Genomic DNA, 17,896 nt, shown 5'->3' on the forward strand with positions numbered 1-17,896 from the left:
GGACAACGCCACACCCATGGGTCCCGAGGGCATGGAGCCCCTTTCAAGCTAAGGGAAGCGCTACCCTCTCCCCTGCACGGGATGGTCCAGGGCTTTCCTGGAGACTGTGTGGTGGCTGGTTCTGGCTTATAGGTGAGAGAAACAGGCCAAATGTGAATTAGTAATAAGAGGCGCGTGAAACTTCAGCTTGCTGAAATTGTATTTGTAGTGTGTGCGAACTCCCCTTAATAAGTTTTCATAAACATATAAACTAAAACAGTATTTTCATTTGGGCTTTATTCTTTGCCTTGCCTGCACATTTAAGGGTTTGCTTTAGAACAAAGTCCATTCTGATTCTATCAGCTGAAAAGCATGGGGCATATCACATAAAATATTCCACAGAATCATAGTTAACTGCAATTCCATTATATGAAATTACTGTGCTCCCCCCTCTTTTGTTTTCTGAGACGCGTTTCTATAGCTTCTTTTACTGAAATCTGATTTTTAAAATCACAGATTATGATCCCCAAATAAGTTGCATGGCATATTTGAGTCAGGGCTAGGGGGCATGGTCCCTGTGGTCTCATCTTCAATTCTGTGTGCATTTGGGGTATAGTAGTACCTGGTTTGAGGTGGATGAAAACGGAAGAAGCCTCTGCTGAATTTGGTGTGTCTCCTGTGACCGCTTCTGAGTTATGTGATGTCTGAGGATTTGTAGCTGCTCTTGTCAGGTCAGACTCCCTCGGTGATTTGTAAGCAGATAGGAGCTTTAGGATAACCACCTCTTCTCTGTGTGTCTCAGGACATCCAAAGATCCCCCAGAGGATAGAATGGAGGAGCAGACTATCCTCAGGTTTGAATGTATTTTGGGCGCCTTTCTAAAATCAGCTGTGCTTGTCCAGGGCCCTCGCCAGACTGTCCTGCCACTCGATGCCTTTGCTCATTCTGGGAGATGACTTTCAAGTTCAATGATAATGTCAATTTTCTTGTTTTAGTTTTCCTTGGTCACCTCCCCACCCCCTAGAGGAGGCATGATTAAATTATTCCATGTATTAAATACATATAGCACCTTTATATGCCCACTTCTATGTGTGGCACTGAAGATTCAAAGAAGAATAGGACACCCTTCCTTCCTCTCTCCAACCCTTATCTCTGTCTCCATGTTTTGAAAGACAGTGAAGCAAAAATTCAACAATGCGACCAGTGCTGTGTGTAAGATAATGGAACTGTAGAGAGGAAGGTGTTGATGTAGAATGTTGATCCTTTATCTGTCATAGCTCTTGTGTCACTGTCCTCTAGACTGTGCTTCTCAAGGGCAGGAACTATATTGTACTCATGTGGGCCACCAGCACTTGGAGAGCCATCTTTAGGCATCGTGAATGCAGAGATGAAGGACATGGTCCCTGCATTTGAACTTTTCCACCGGTGGAGGAGATGGCCACGTCACCCAGCATCATTGTGCTGTGATAAGAGCCTCAGATTTCAAAAAGGATGATGGGAACATGGAGGAAGAAGCACTTAACAAGCTGGGAGGGGCTGTGTGATAGCTAGAGAAAATGATGCTTAAGTTGGCATTCGAAGGCCAATCCAAAACCAGCTAAATGATGTAGAATTCAAGCCAAGTTACAGTTGGAGAGGTTCTGTGATGGTGTTTTGGGTTTTACATCAAAGGCCATAAAAAACTACTGAGGGGTTTTAAACCGAATGCCATGATCCATGTTTTTGAAAAATTGCTCTATTAACTCACCAGAGGCAGGGAGACCAGTTACTTGGGCCCTCGCATTTCCAGGTAAGAAAGTAGTACCTGACCTAGAGCATTGACACGGGCAGAGCTATGAACAGGGTAAACTTGGATGTGGGTTGTGATGGGAAGCGATTGAGAGCCAGGTTTCTGACTTGGGCAAGTGGCTATGCCATTCACTGAGATAGGGATTCTAAGATAACACTCCTGAGCCTCTGATGGCCTTGGTTGCTGGTCCCTGGGCCTCACCTGAGAAACAAAGGGGAGCTGTGACCCTACTCCAGAAGCTCCCACGCTGGAGCCCCCCTTCTCTAGCCACTGTGGCTCTCCCTCTGCTTGAAGAAAAGCCCGATTTTAACTGACAAGCTCCTCAATCTCTCCACCAGGACTCCAAAGTCCTGGAGAAGCAGAATTGCCTTTCAGGTCCAAGGCCATTGTGAGAGCTTCCCTCTCAACTCTGGCTTAGCTCAAGGCCAAGTTTCTGCTTGCTCATTGTGTGCACCAGAGAAAAGCTACTTCTGATTCTTAGAATGGAATTTTTCTCTTAATATCTGTTGTTTGGCACCTGAGGATTCCAGTCAACACTGTGCTTGATATTGCAGCTGACACTACAGAGAAAGCTGCTGTGACCTGGTACACTGGCCACGGCCAAGGCCATGCTCATGTAGTTACTCCTGTCAGCCGCCGTGGTTGCAATAGGAGTCTCTGTCTCCTTGTGGGTACTTTGGGGACTGTTGCATTAGTCTGAGTCACGTCATCACAAATGTACTAGGGGTTTAAGGTGGGTTTTGATGCATCCCATTCCTCCTAAAGGTTCTGGCTGATGGAAGAGTTCATATAAGGATTGCCAACAAAATGGGACCAAAGTGTCATCTATTACTGGCTGGTACATGTCCAACAAATCCCTCAAACATAGAACATCTGGTAAATTCTTTTGCAGAATGTGGCTTTGACTTAAGACAAGAGATAGACCCTCCTCTCTTCCTACTGCATGCTCTGGTGGGCAGTGTGGAGAGCAAGGTTTGTGGAGCAGAACAGAGTCCATTTTCTCAACTAGCAGGGAAGCCACAGGCCTGCTTCACATACTCCTCCAGGGGGAACTGTGAGAATGAAGGCCTCCCTTCTGAGTAACCCAGTTCAGAAGGGCAGGTAGCAAGAAGATGAGTTAGGCCAGGGCCCTGAGCCAGAAAACCCACCACACCAGAATGTAGAGTCCAGTTTGAAGCCATAGCCTGGTTCATGCTGTTGAGGCCCAATGTGCAGTTAAATGTAGCCCAATGAAGGTGGCTGCCACTCCTGAGGCCTATTGTGGGCACATTGACCTGAGGGTGCTTAAACTTTAGGCAGTTTAATTTTTTTGTTGTTTGTCTGTTTTGTTAATCCTCACCTGAGGATATTTTTTCCATTGATATTTTAGAGTGAAAGGGAGAGGGTAGGGGGAGAAGAGAGAGAGGGAGAGAGAGAAAGATATACATATACATATACATTATATATATATATATATATACACATACACACAAATATACACACTATATCTATCTATCTATCTATCTATCTATCTATCTATCTATCTATCGAGAGAGAGAGAAAGAGAAAACAATGTGAAAGACACATCGATTGGTTGCCTCCTGCATGCACCCTGACTGGGCTGACTGGGCTGGAGATTGAATCTGCAACCAAGGTATGTGCCTTTGACTGGGAACTGAACCCAGGACCCCTTGGTGCCAGGGCCAATGCTCTAACTTAGCAATCCTGGCCAGGACTTAGGCATTTTGACTTTGAAGGAAGGAGTGGATAAAGATCTCCCCTGAAGGAAGGAGTGAGTAAAGAAGTTAGCTAACATCTAAATGAAGCTATTCTTCTGAACAATTCTTGGGCTCACATTTCAAGAATTTTCTCCTCATCATTCTGTGACTATCATTTACCTTTGAAAGGATAAGTATTCTCTATCCTCAGATACTGTCTGGTTTCCAAACCTCCCTGATATAATTCACTTGAAGATCAGAGAAACATCATATATTGTTCTAAGCTTAAACTTAGCACTATAGTGGACACCTCAGTTTGGATGGTTTGGTTCAGTTTCTTGCTTTTGCATTCACTGAGCTATTCCTCCTGCTGAAACTTGCCCCTGGCATCTATCGTGAGAAGCAGCCAAGTTATCCTGGTAATCTCCTGGGCTAATCATAACATTGCTATCAGTCTCATTAGGCCTTTTAAATGTGCATAAGCTTTAAATTCTCAACAAACTGTCTAGGTAGGTAGATATATTGTTTTAGAATAAAATAAAACCTATTGAAATGATTTGTCACTCTTATTGTGCCACATTTATTTAGAACTTTTCCATAAGGAGGAGAAATAAATGAACAGAATTACACATGGGATGCGTTTGGCTCTAGTTCAAGCAATGGAGAAGATTTCAGAGGGAAACGTACATATTGTCAGCTGTAAGGAATAGGACTAAATTGTCCTCAACAGGAGAAAAAATATTCACATAAACAATAGATTGTAGATCCATGAGGAAAGGTCACCAAAAAGTTCTCTATTTGAAACTCATACATCTTTCTCACATAAAAAAGCAATCACCACCATGATAGGCAAACCTGTATTGGAGAGTAAAATCACTCAAGATGTAGTAGTCATTCTCCCATATTCTTAAAAAAGTTACCTCCTTCCTTGCCCTAGCCAGTTTGGCTCAGTGGAAAGAGCTTCAGCCTGCGGACTGAAGGGTCCCAGGTTCGATTCCGGTCAAGGGCACATGCCTCGGTTGCGGGCTTGGTCCCCAGTGTGGGGCATACAGGAGGCAGCCAATCAATGATACTCTCTCATCATTGATGTTTCTATCTCTCCTTCTTTCTTCCTCTCTGAAATATATATATATATAAAGTTACCTCCTTCCAATGTCAGTCTTAAACATTTATTTTTTTCCTTTCCAGAATGACAGCATCTGGAAGGGAGCAGGGATGGAAAGAGGCTAATTAATTGGTTAGGGTCCAAAGGAGCTGTAATTTACTCTTATAATTTGATGGAAATCAGACGATATGCATAAGGTGGATTGCTTTCCTTGACTTTCAAAATTTTGTGCGGAAAGGATGATGATTATTACATTTTTTCCTCAGGGGCATAAAAATGAGGAGAATGGGACATGGAAATTGTGAAACTTAATCATGAGTCTTCTAGGCCCCAAACCAACTCAACTGAATTACAGATCAAAGCCAGGAACATCTTTAATAGTGCCTGTGGAGGAGTCTGGTGGTCTCTGTGGTCACTGAGAAGAAAGCAAAGGAACATGGGTTTCAGATGTAGGGGAAGGGAGTTGGGTTATCCACAAAGAAAGACGTTTTCTCTGCAGAAGCACCTCCTTCCAGAGAGGGTTTAAGAACTGAACAGTCTATTTGGGAGCAGGGTAATCAATCAGGTGCCTAGAGACCAATGCCTTCATCATGTTTTTCTTCCATAGTTTTCATAATGAGCAGCCAGGGGTGTCATATTCATACAGCTCTTTTTGTAAAACCTTTTCTAAGGTGCATGCATTCTGAGAGTCTTGAGTTGAGTGCAAGAGACTTAACTGTGTTTCTCATCAATGAGATCATGTCTCTTGCACCTCCTGTAATTCAATGTCTTCTTTATATTAGGTATTTAATAAGTATTTATGAAATGTAAACAAATGAATGACGGAACTATATGACGACATCTCTGAAGATCTTTGAATTTAGGCCATTTATTTACTTGGTATTTATTGAGCTCCTTCTATAAGCCTGGTAGAGTCAAACTCTGGGCATAAAGCAGTTAACAAGACAAAGTCCCTGCTCTCAGAGAGCTAACATTCCAGAGAGAGACTTACAATAAGTAAGCATATCAGGTGGTGATAAGTGTTATGAAGAAAAATGAGTCAGGGTTCGGGGGTAGGGCATAATGGGTGGGGTGGTGCAGGCTGGGTGCGGTTTTAGAAAGAGTGTCCAGGAAGATCTCTCTGATAGGGACCCACAATGTCCTAAAGTGAATGAGTCAACAAAATTTTGGGGAAAATTTCTGTGTGGTCAGGGGTCAGTGGCTGACATGGGTGAAGGTGGAACAGTGGGAAGAGGGGGGTGTTATAGGCTGTGGCAAAGACTTGGGTTTCTTTACTCTGAAGGAGGACATATTGGAGCTTGTTGAGCAAGTGACATGATCTAATCTATTGATCTAATTATTTATACTTGTTGAAAAATCAAACTAGTGTTCACACAAAAAGCTGGCTACAATTCCTGTCTTAGTTCCCACTGCAAAGGAAATCACTCAAACTCCAAACGTTTGCTCCTTGATGGCTTACTCCTCCTTGTGCCAGGAAAACCCATTGCGGCTCAAGGCTGACATCTAGTGGATATTTATTTCATAATTGTTTATAAACCTGCAGTTTGGAACATACCAGCTCTTAGAAATAGAGGGCGAACTTTAACATCACAAAACAGGATGATAGGACAATAATGATGTTATTCGAATAGTACAGCGGATTTGCCTCCTTGTTTTTCTTTGGCTTGTAGTCCGTTAAGTTGTCATGTTTTTAGGATATATCCATTAGACCTGGCGAGTTTAGCTGCCGGAAGTTTGGGGCATCAAGATGATAGGCTGGTTATGGGAGAATAAGTCAGGACCAGTGGGATCAACCAGTAGCAAGTTCTCTGACTTTAGGGGTGGCCCTCAAAAGGTAGCCTGTGGTTTGTTGTGTGGTATCTAAGGGGAGCATGGTGGGAGGAAGTTTGAGGCTGTGTGGACATACTCAAACTCATGTGAGATTGGGTGCTTCCCAAACCTGGGTGGCGTATTTCAATGTAGCAATCAAAAGCTTTAGCTTTACAATTAGACCCCTTATTCTGCCATTTGCTGACTGTGAGAACTTGGGCAAGTTGCACCTTAGTTTCTAAATAGTAACTCTTGGTGAAAGTGTTTTATTAAGTCAGGTAATTTATGCAAAGGACTCGCACTATCATTTAGAAACAGTCAGTGACAGCTAGGTACTATTTAGAGAAACCCAAGTCGCAGGAGCTGTTCGAGGTAGTGATAATAGAATCTGCATTCAAAACATTTTTTTTTTGCACCCGGCACTTAACATTCGCAGAGTTTAGCTTTTAACCATTTTGTTTATCTCTATGATCCATTTAATCTGCATTGAGCGGGGATAGTTGAATATGCTGCTTAACCAAGGTATATCATTTATACTACATAGAGATTTAAATTGTTTAGTGGCTTTCATTACTTTTAGGAAAAAAAGACCTAAATATTTAGCTGTGCAGGATCTGGCTCCTGTCCACCTCTTCGTCCTCATCAATGATTACTCTTCCCTCTCAGTGTGTTAGAGAGTAGGAATTTTTGAGCACTCCAGAGAGGCTGTGGACTATGTCCCAGATAGAGTTGTCAGTGCTGACACCAGGCCAGGCCTTGAGACATGGTCTCATGGCCCCTTCCCAGTTGCACCTCACAAAATAGCCTTGCAAGATAGAACACTGTCAGCTTTCTGAAGAACAGGATAACCCTGTAAATAACATGGTCGTCAATAGCATGGCCCTGACATTATTTGGGAAAAACTGTTTTGTCTTGGGTTGCTTACTCTGCAAAAACAGAATGTGGTTAATGTGCTTAAAAGTGGTCTTGCACAAAGGGTTGGGGCTGCTCTCTGGACTCCCTGTGTGGAGAAAGGCAGAGCAGTTGCCCGGCCGGCCGGCTAATAAAGGCTCCCTACATTTTAATTTGGTCTGGGCTCCAGTGGTCGTTCACTCGCGTTTGCTCCACAGCAAGTATCTGCATTCCAGACACGGCCCTTCAGGGTCCTCTCATCCCTTGTCCTATCTGTCTCAGGAACTTTGCAGAGGCCATCCCCTTAGCCTGTCCACACCTCTTCCACCCCACCCCACCCCACCCCCCAACTAAGCACAGACCTGGTTAATACCCACTCCTCTTTCTGGTTCATATGATACATCTACAGTGAAGATTTCCCTGACTGCACCTTACTCCCTATTGGGCAAACCTCCCTTATTGTATGATCACATAACTTTCTGCACTTTTGAATTTTCTTCAGAACACAACATAGATTCAAAGTGTATATTTGGATAGTTATTTGTCTGCTTGACCAATTGCTAGGGCCCTACCACAGTGCCTTTTAGGTATTTTTTAAATAGTAATTTGAAAAGAGAAGGATCTTATTTGAAAATTAAAATGTAGACATAGAGGAGACATGTATTGATGACTCTGAGTAGGAAGGGTGGAGTGGGGTCCGACATGTGATGTCCAGGTTCCCTCTTGCAGACGAGGCACTGGTACCTCCAGGTGCTGGGAGTTTCGGATGCCTCTCAGCTGGTCCTGCTATCGGATTTGCCCTCTGCCAAGAGATCTACCTCACCCAAGCACATGGCCCCTCCTGAGAACAGCCCACGTGCAGGCCCAGGTTGACTGGAGGGTATGGGGCCCACCCCTTGACTCAGGAAGGGGCTATTCCGAAGGCCACCCAGCTCCAGATCTTCATAGGATTGGCTGAGGCCACTTTTGGAACTGAATCAGTGGTTCAACTCCCGCCCCCTGCCCCCATCCTCCCTCAGCCCTCAGAGAGCACCTGCCCTCCATAAACCATCTGCACGCACATCTCAGCGTCTCTTTCCTAGGGGACCTGCTGTGGCTGGGCATGAGAGGAAGAGAGGAGCCTAAGGTACCTCCTTACTTTTTGGCTTCCTTCAGAGGGGAGGAGACCCGAGCAGAAGGGGTTAGACGCAGAAGTTGAGGGGGTGGTTTGTTGGCGACTTGCTGAAGGAGACGCGTTGAAGGAAGCTCTGCAAACACTCCAAGAAAAAGGATCAGCCCCGAGAATTTGCCACACCTGGAAGGTACCACTGATCTCCAGATGTTCAGACCTGTTCAAATCCAGATGGCAATCCACTGTGACCCCTGAAGTACAAGCTCCCTGCGTGGTCTCGCAGCGGTCCCCTTTGCTAAGCTTGAAGTCAGAGGCAGGCCTCCTGCACCCACCATCTCTGGTTGGAGGACCAACAGGGCTCTTGGTCTCACTCCCTTTCCACCCCTGCTCTGACTCTTTCATATCATCTTATGGGCAGGATGATGGTTGATTCAAGAGGTTTTTAGCCAAGTTCTTTGCAAATCCACTAGGGTGGTCTGTTTCACTCCTTTTGATATACAGGATGGGCAAAGAATTGTGTTTATAAGTCCTGTGTTACTTTCAGACCCAACAGTGGTCTTGGAGTAATCAAAGTTCCAGTCCAGTGTCGTAATGATATAACAGCTTTCTCTCATCCATTCAAACATTTCTCAGCACCTTCACTTCACTGATTAAAAAAATATCAAACCACATAGTAGGGTTTATTAAAATGAAAAACAAAAATAATGGTCACCTGCCCCATTCATCTCCCCATCCTCAGTCCCACTGCCCAGAGGGAGTCGTTATAAACTCCTGTTTATTTTTTTTTTTTTAAAAGTTTTTATTGATTTTAGAGAGAGAAGAAGGGAGAGGAAGAGAAAGTGAGAGAAACATTTATTGGTTGCTTCCCACACACATGTACCCTGACCAGGGATTAAACCTGCAACCTGGGTATGTGCCCTGAGCAGGAATTGAACCTGTGACCTTTCAATGCACAGGGTGATGTTCAACCAACTGAGCCACACTGGCCAGGGCAACTCTTGTTTGGTTTTGTGTTTAGGTAGTACATTTTAGTTGTAGACACATTTACTTCAACCCTGCCTTCTCAGATGGTACTCTAGTTCTACCGTCTGGTGCTATTAATGGTTTTGGAGAAATGCAGCATCTCTTATAGACAAGCTGGGGCACTTTACCACCCCCTCCCCCAACCTAGACCTTGCTCCCCTGATGATCTTGAGACAGCAGGTAAATTGAAGGCCCTTATGAAACACCAGAAGTCCACATTTGCTGGATTTTTTAAAAAGGGCCATTCATTTAAAAATTTAAAAAAAATAAGAGTGATGGTTTGTCAGTGACACTCACTTTTCTTGAGTGACTTTGCAGAGCCTAAGGCCTGCTTCTGCAAGCCTGGCTGTGGTCGTGTTTGCATGGATTGGGTGGATCTGATTGCACAGGATGTGTTTGTTAAGCCCAGCAAGTCTGTCTCTTGGGAGCAATCCTACCCCAGTGCCTTTTGTCTATAAAGCATTGACTCAGTACAGCAGGTACTACCAATCTCTTGTCTTAGGACCTGTGACAGCTGACCCTTTTTGCTCTCTTGCCGTATTTTCTGGGGCAGCTCTTCAAGTCCAGTGAGCAGAGGGCCGCAAACCACTTTCTTTGCTGTCCTTCTTGTAGCCCACAGGGAACTTGCTAGTGTGTTTTGTGAAGCATCTTATAGGTTACTATAGAGGAGCATGAAATTAGTGCATTTTGCGGGGAGGGGTCCCTCAGCCCGGCCTGTGCCCTCTTGCAGTCTGGGAGCCCTCAGGGGATGTCTGACTGATGGCTTAGGCCTGCTCCAGGGAGGCCTAATGTCCTCAGTAGGACATTATTAGCGCTGCCTTGGAGGCGGGAGATGCTCCCGCCACTGCCACTGCGCTTGCCAGCCATGAGCCCAGCTTCTGGCTGCACTGACCACCAGGGGGCAGCTCCTGCATTGAGCATCTTCCCCCTGGTGGTTAGTGCACGTCATAGCGACTGGTCGTTCCGCTGGTCGGTCGATTTGCATGTTAGCCCTTTATTATATAGGATTACCACTTTCTCCTCTCCTGGATCACTTAAGTGCCTAATAACTGGTCTATTTTTATCTACTTTTCCTCCTATTCTAGAAGGCTCTCTATATGGAGGCCAGCGTGTCTTGGTTATCAATTTGTGGCTGCTCAGCTTCAAGTACTCGGTGCTTTGCTGGATCCTTTAAATATGTTTCCTTTGCCATCTGCATGATGCTAAACGTTGTCAGTAGAGGACACTGCAGAGACAATGGAGGAAGGGGTACATTACTTTCTGCAGGCTCCCCAGTGTGCCCTGCTTTGCCAGCACCAGGGCTAGGGCTAGGGCTAGGTTTAGGCTTAAAATTAGGGTAGGGTTAGGGTTAGGTTTAGACTTAGAGTTAGGGTTAGGGTTAGGGTTAGGGTTAGGTTTAGGGTTAGTGTTAGGGCTATGGCTAGTGCCAGGGTTAGGAATGGGGTTAGGGGTATGGCTAGGGTTAGTGTTAAGCCTAAGATTAGGGTTCAAATCAGGATTAGGGTTAGGATTAGGGCTAGGGTTAGGTTTAGGGTTAGGGCTAGGGTTAGGTTTAGGCTTAGAGTTAGGTTTATGGTTAGGGGTAGGGCTAGGCCTAGGGTTAGGTTTAGGTTTAGGTTTAGGCCTAGGGCTAGGCTTTGGGTTAGGTCTAGGGTTAGGTTTAGTGTTAGAGTTAGGGCTAGGTCTAGATCTAGGTCTAGGGTTAGGGTTAGGGTTAGAGCTAAGGGTAGGGGTAGGGCTAGTGTTACTGTTAGGGTTAGTATTAGGTGTAGAGTTTAGCCTCTTGTTAGAGGACCTCAGAAATGGCCATGCATGGGAGTGCTTGTAAAGAGGATGAAGGCTGTAACTTATTTAGGGGGTGAAGGATTGTGGTCAGCTGAGCCTGCTCTGGGGAATCTCGTCCCCATTTTGTGGGTGGTTCCATTCTGATCTCTGGATAATCGGGGGTGGTGTCCTAGAAAATGTGTGTTGAACACCCACCCAGGTGGTTTTGAGGTAGGTAAGGAGCAGTTCACGGGGAATCAGAGAAAACACCTGGGCCCAGAAAGCTGGAGCCCATAGGGGAGGGGGAGGGTTAGGTTAGGTTTAGGGTTAGGGCTAGGGCTAGGGTTAGGGTTAAGGTTAAGATTAGGAGTAGGGCTAGTGTTAGGGTTAAGGTTACTCTTATATTTAGGGCTAGGTCCAGGGTTAGGTTTAGGGTTAGGGCTAAGGTTGGGGTTAGGGCTAGTGTTAGGTTTATTGTTAGGATTAGGGTTAATTTTATGCTTAGGGTTAGAGTTAGCGTTAGTGTTATGGTTAGAGCTAGTAGTAGTTTTGGGTTAGGGATAGGGTTAAGGTTACGTTAGGGTTAGGTTTAGAGTTAGGGTTCATTTTAGTGTTGGGGTTTCTGTTGTGGTTAGGGTTACTTTTAGGATTAGGGGTCAGGCTATGTTTAGGGTTAGGTGTAGTGTTAAGATTATGGCTAGGTCTAGGATTTGGATTAGGATTAGGTTTAGGTTTAGCGTTAGGCCTAGGGCTAGGGTTTGCATTACAGTTAGAGTTTGGGTCCTTGGATCCACAGAGGAACCACCTGGAGAGGTAGGGTAAGGGTTAGTGTTAGGGCTAGTGTTATGGTTAGCATCTGCTTCCTTGCATGAACATTGGAATCACCTGGAGAGTTAGGATTAGGTTTAGGGTTAGGGCTAGTGTTAGGTTTATGATTATGGTTAGGTTTAGGGTTAAGATTAGGGCTAGATTTAGGGTTAGGGTTAGGGTTAGTTTTATAGTTAGGGCTAGGGCTAGGGTTAGGGTTAGGGCCAGTGTTAGGGTTATGATGAGGCCTAGGCTTAGGACTATGGTTAGGGTTAGTGTTAGGTTTGTGTTATGGTTAGGGCTTAGTCTATGTTTAGGGTTAGGGTTAGTGTTAGGGTAAAGGTTAGGGCTTGGGCTGGGGTTTGCGCTAGGGTTAGGGTCAGAGTTAGGGGTGGGGTCAGGGCACAAGGTTAAAGTTAGTGTTAGGGCTAAGGCTAGGGTTAGGGTTAGGGCACAAGGTTAGGGTTAAGGTTAGGGCTAGGCTTAAGGTTAGGGCTAGAGCTAGGTTTAGGGTTATGGTTAAGGCTAAGGCTTGGGCTAGCTTTAGGGTTATCTAACCTTACCCCTAACCCTAGCCCTAACACTAACCCTAGCCCTATCCGTATCCGTATCCCTAACCCTAGCCCTATCCGTATCCGTATCCCTAACCCTAGCCCTATCTGTATCCCTAACCCCTCACCCTGCAAGGTCTGGGTCTCAGCCCTGGGAGTAGGAGGCTCTTCCTTGGGAGTGGTTGCTCCTTGTATTCGCTATGCTTATACAGGGAGAACAAAACTGGTTTTATAGTTGTTAACATGGAAAATAATACAATGATTAATAAAAATATAAGAGTAAACTCTGTTTTGTGTACTCACAACTATAAACCTACTTTTGCTCCCCCCTGTACTTTTAGAGTTCTCTTTACTTCTTACAGGCCATTCCCCCATTACTCCAATCTCCTGTTAAATAGCTAATAATTCTTGATATTAAACTTCCCCAAATTGCTGTGTAATTTCTGTTTCCTGATCACACCTTGACTGAGATGCAGTGTGATCTTTATAATATGTAAATCTGATTTTGCCACTCCTTGCTTAAAACTTTTTTATGGTTTCACTCTGCTTACCAAATAAAGACCCTCTCTCCCATTTTCATGGTTTCTGGGGCTCTGCACAGTCTGGCCCCTTTCCCTTCCTGCCCTTGTCTCACACAAGAGCCCCCATGCTTCCCTGCTGTGGCCGAGCTTTTACAGACACTGCTCCCTTCCTGAAATCATCTTCCATCACCTTTCCACCTGCTAAGTCCCTACTGACCTTCAGCCTAGTGGCATCATATTCTCAGGGCAGCTTACTCCACCTTCCCGAGAGGTGGAATCACTTCTATTCACTTTCAGAGCACCACGCAAGAGCATTTTTTTGTGGTTGTAATTTTACATATGTTTGTGCAATTCTTTTGGATTCATATTTGTTTGCTCCCCTGCAGATAGTAAACTCCCTGAGGACAAGGACTAGCTTTTTTGGCTCCTTGTATGGCTTGTAGCCTCACTCTAGCGAATGTTACAGAGGGCCTGTTTACAAAGCATTCTACCTTGTTCCGCTTGTCTTGGTTTTAAGATTTCCCTGTCCATACTCCGACTCACCACAAGGTGACAGGCTAAGACTCTCTGGTGCTTGATTTTCCTGGAGAAAGACGTGGTGCTTCAGGTTAAAATGCCTTCCTCTGAACCAGAGGAGGATCCCTCTGAAGTGAGATTGAATCACGTGCTATTACAGGAGATTCCTCTGAAAGCTCCTCTTCACCTTCTCGTCTTCACTGCCTCTGAGGAACAACCTGTCCTACTAGCAAGCAAGACAAAGGAGAGATTCTCATTGGCTAGTGTTGTATTTAGAACTCGGGGCTCTGATTCAGGGATGGAGGGGAGTCTTCATTGCCCCTCTCCTCATACCTTGTTTTGCATTAACTGTGAGTTCTAGAGGAAAGGTTTAGAGTGAGCGGTCAGCAAGCTACAGCTCTAGCGGCCAATCTGGTTCTCTGCCTGTGTTTGTAAATACATTTAATTGAAACAGCCATCCCCATTTGCGGACATATTGTTAGTCTTTTGCACAACTACCAATAGTTGTGACAGAAACCATAATGGTCTGCAAAGCCCCCAAATATTTACTCTCTGGCCCTTTAAGACAAAATTTTGGGATGAATGTAAACTTTTTAGAAGCCTTAATATCTGGCTAGCATGTAGCTGACTTTTCACAGAAATTAGCAATTCGACCTGTCTTTCAAGAAGCAAACATTCTGGGTGAGATGATATGAATTTCTTGAGGTTCCTTGGAAATTTGGCTCACATAAGTCAGAATGATATTTATTAATTCCTTTCAGGAAGTAGGCATTTAAGTGTGCTCTATCTTTTCTTTTTAAGTGGAAAATATGGGCACACATGAGGTAAATTACTTGTAGTTTCTTTTGCATGCTTTCCCATAGTAGGACAATGAAGTCACTTCATTTGTCAAGATACGAACCAAAGGCCCTGTAGCTATTTACCTTTCATTCAAGAAACATTCTTGGCATGGGTGGTTTGGATTATTTATGAGGTTGGAAGCGCTCAGACATTGCTGAGTCAGAATGATGTTAATTCATTTTGCAAATTTTAAACAATAAAATACATTTTCTACAGATCATCTTCCCGACAAAACATTTTGGGTAAAGATAGTGGATAGTCCGTACAGTTTCTTAGTGTCCTTATACTTATAAAAACAGGCAAATCAGAACTAAACTCATTATTTTTGTGCATACACAGGTAAGGGACTAGCTGGCCACTGTTAGATCCCTTTAGTTTAGGCAGTTGAATGTTGTGGCCGAGTGGGAAGGTTTGTTTGTGGCAAGGTCTGCAGAAAGGAGATGCCAGAAGGGAAAATTCTCAGCTTGTGACTATTGGTGGACAATAAAGTAGGTGGGCTGTCCACCCCACGCCTCTTCACTGTACTTTTTTGCAGAAAGTTTTTCAGGCATGTAGTGGTTCTTTATGGAGTAGGATTTCCCCATCTATCTAAGAAGGAACTGGGCGTGGGAGGCTCTCAGAGTCATACCTCTACATCTCATCTTCTTAGGATCCTCTCCAGGTTACTGCACATCAATTTGTTCTTAAAATGCCACTTGTTCTTTTCAAAACATTCTATTCCCCTGTTTGCAATCTCTTGCAATAATTATTCAAACGATTTATATTTAAGGATTTTCAGTGTTTCCAACTGTAGTTCTTTCTTATTCTAGAGTTTTTAATGTTGAGATACATATATATTTAGTATATAAACATACACACATATATGTATGTATATATAGCACACAAGATGAATTTTGGAGAGGTAGAGACAAACTACTAAATAACCCACAAAACACCCATTTATTTATAGCATGAGAGCTACAAGAAGAAACCCGAGTGTCGCCTTGTTCCACCTGAGCTGAGAATATGAGCGTTAGGCAGCTCAAGATTTCCCCCACTTCATGTATGTCAGCAGATGACTGTTGAAAGTACCCTGAGTGTTGATTTTTGGGGTTATGAATAAATTCTAGCAAATAGAAAACTTTATAAATATGGACTCTAAGATTAATGAAGAGCAACTGCGTATCTATATACAAGGCTAATATGTAAAGTGTCCCTAGGGGAGTTCAATTGGGAGACTAGGAGTTCGATTGCTCGCTATGACGTCTGCTGACCACCAGCGGGTGGCGTGGGACGAAGGAAGGTACCCGGCCAGCAGCCGGCAGCTGGAAGAAAGGCCCTGGCTGGCAGCCGGAAGGCCCTGATCGGCCCTGATCACCGTCCAGGCCTAAGGACCCTACCAATGCACTGGGCCTTTAGTGTATATATATAACAAAAATACTACCTAAATACATTTTACATATATTTATATTACATATACACATAACAAATAATATATAAAATATATAACAAGACTAGAGGCCCAGTGCATGAAATTTGTATGCTGGTAGGGTCTCTAGTGGCTGCCGGCTGCCGGCTGGGGCCTCCCTCCCTTCCCCCGGCTGGCCCCGTCCCCTGGTCAAACTCCTGGACGACCTCCCAGTTGAGGGGACAATTTGCATACTACTCTTTTATTATATAGGATCATTGTTACTAATTGTTCATAGGTAATGTTGCATTACTAGGGAATATATTGTATGCTTGTCAATAAACATGCTTTTACAAAAAACGTTTCAAATGATGTTTCCCAGCCCAATGTGCCATGTGAGCTGTGTTGTAAGGATGCTATGGGAAGTCATTTTGGGAAATGCCAATGTTAAGAAATCCTCTATGTCTGTGACATCTGAAAAAAGCCAGTGCCTCAGATTGTTACAGTTAAGTGTTGACAGGAACAGGGTCATTTGTGCCAAAATAGGAGCTAGAATCAGCATCCCTTATGCAATTGGACACTTTCCCCATCTTTTTTACTTTGCTTTTCCAAGCTCTTCTTGCCCTGTTTTACTGTATCTCATTGGATGGGGCACGATTTGATTTTTTTTTTTATTGTAATCTGTTCCTCAGGAAAGGTGTTAACTATTAATTTTATAAACATGATTAAGCAAAATTGGGGTTGCCCGTTTTCTCACTGCAGAGAAACTCTCATCAGATGGCTCTTTGCAAATGTCAGTCATTTCTAAGCTGTCAACGCTACAATATAAACAATGCTCCATACATTGTTAGTCATGGAAGTAATTTCCAGTCCCAGGGAAACAGACCCCAGGGCAGTTTGTTGTGGTGACATGCTTTTCACTTGAGATCACTGAGGACTTAATGACAGCTGGTGCCTGTCCACAACCTGGCATTGGAATGCTCTCATTTTGTGAGACCTGAGCGTTGTGGATTTCATCTGGTATGTGAAAACATGATTTGTAATGGGCACAATATCATTTCAACTACATATCCCTTCTGACAGTGAAGACGTTTTGTTTTTTTTTTGCCTTTTAGAATTTATATTCTCTCCCTGCTCCAATATTTTTCCTTTAACCTTTGAGTTGGAAAAGATGCCAACTACTCTCGTTGAGAATATCCTCACGGTATGGTTTTTATGTGCTTTGTTTCATGTAATATTCAAGAATCTACACCTAACATAATGTGAGTTGGTAATTGTGCTGCCCTGATTTTGTTTTCTCTTTTATATTTATGTACTAAATCTAGACACTATGAAAAACAAATTGCAGATGGAAAAATTGAGAAGATAATGAGAAAACTCCCTGTAGGGCCCCAGAGGCTATGACCAAAACTGCAATCAGAGACAAATCCATTGCCTGAATACTTTCATTATTGAATGGGGATGAAAGTAAATAAACCTAAGCAGAATTAAAAGGTAAACAATTCTATAAAGAGCTTTTATAAATCAATGTGAAGAAATACAAGTGTCCCAGGAGAAAATTCGGTGAAAGAAGGGCTGTCAAGAAGCCCAAACAATTTTTGGGTCTCCAGAAAGGAAAGATTAGCTAAAACACTTTCAGATGGTGTTGTTGGAGAAGGTAATTGAGAGGATGTGACCTTCCGTTGACCCCAGAGCTAAATCCAGGCAATCAGGGGCTCCTCCCCTGTCCTTGGAAAGTTACTTCCACCCACAGTTCCCACCGTGGGAGCTGTTTTCAAGGGCGCAGCCTTGAGGGTCATCTGAACTGAAAACGTGACTGATCCCTGTTAAGACCTCTATGTACATGTTTAAAATTCTGGTGGGCAGGTGCGACTGCAGAAGACAACCCTTTGTAAGTTTCCTTGCTTTTTTTTTAAACCTGCCCCCTGCCAATCTGGAGTAGTCTGCCTTTTTCTTTGTCTCTCCTTGCGACAGAGACTGTGATCTTCGAAGTTTAACACCCTCTCTTCTCCAGTAAAATATATGAAAAGGCAACGTATGTAAGGATGATTACAGATGCCAAGAGATCTACTAAATGCTCACACTAAGTAATAAATAAAAGGCAAA

This window comes from Plecotus auritus (assembly GCF_963455305.1).
Source record: "Plecotus auritus genome assembly, chromosome: 5".
Taxonomy (NCBI): domain Eukaryota; kingdom Metazoa; phylum Chordata; class Mammalia; order Chiroptera; family Vespertilionidae; genus Plecotus; species Plecotus auritus.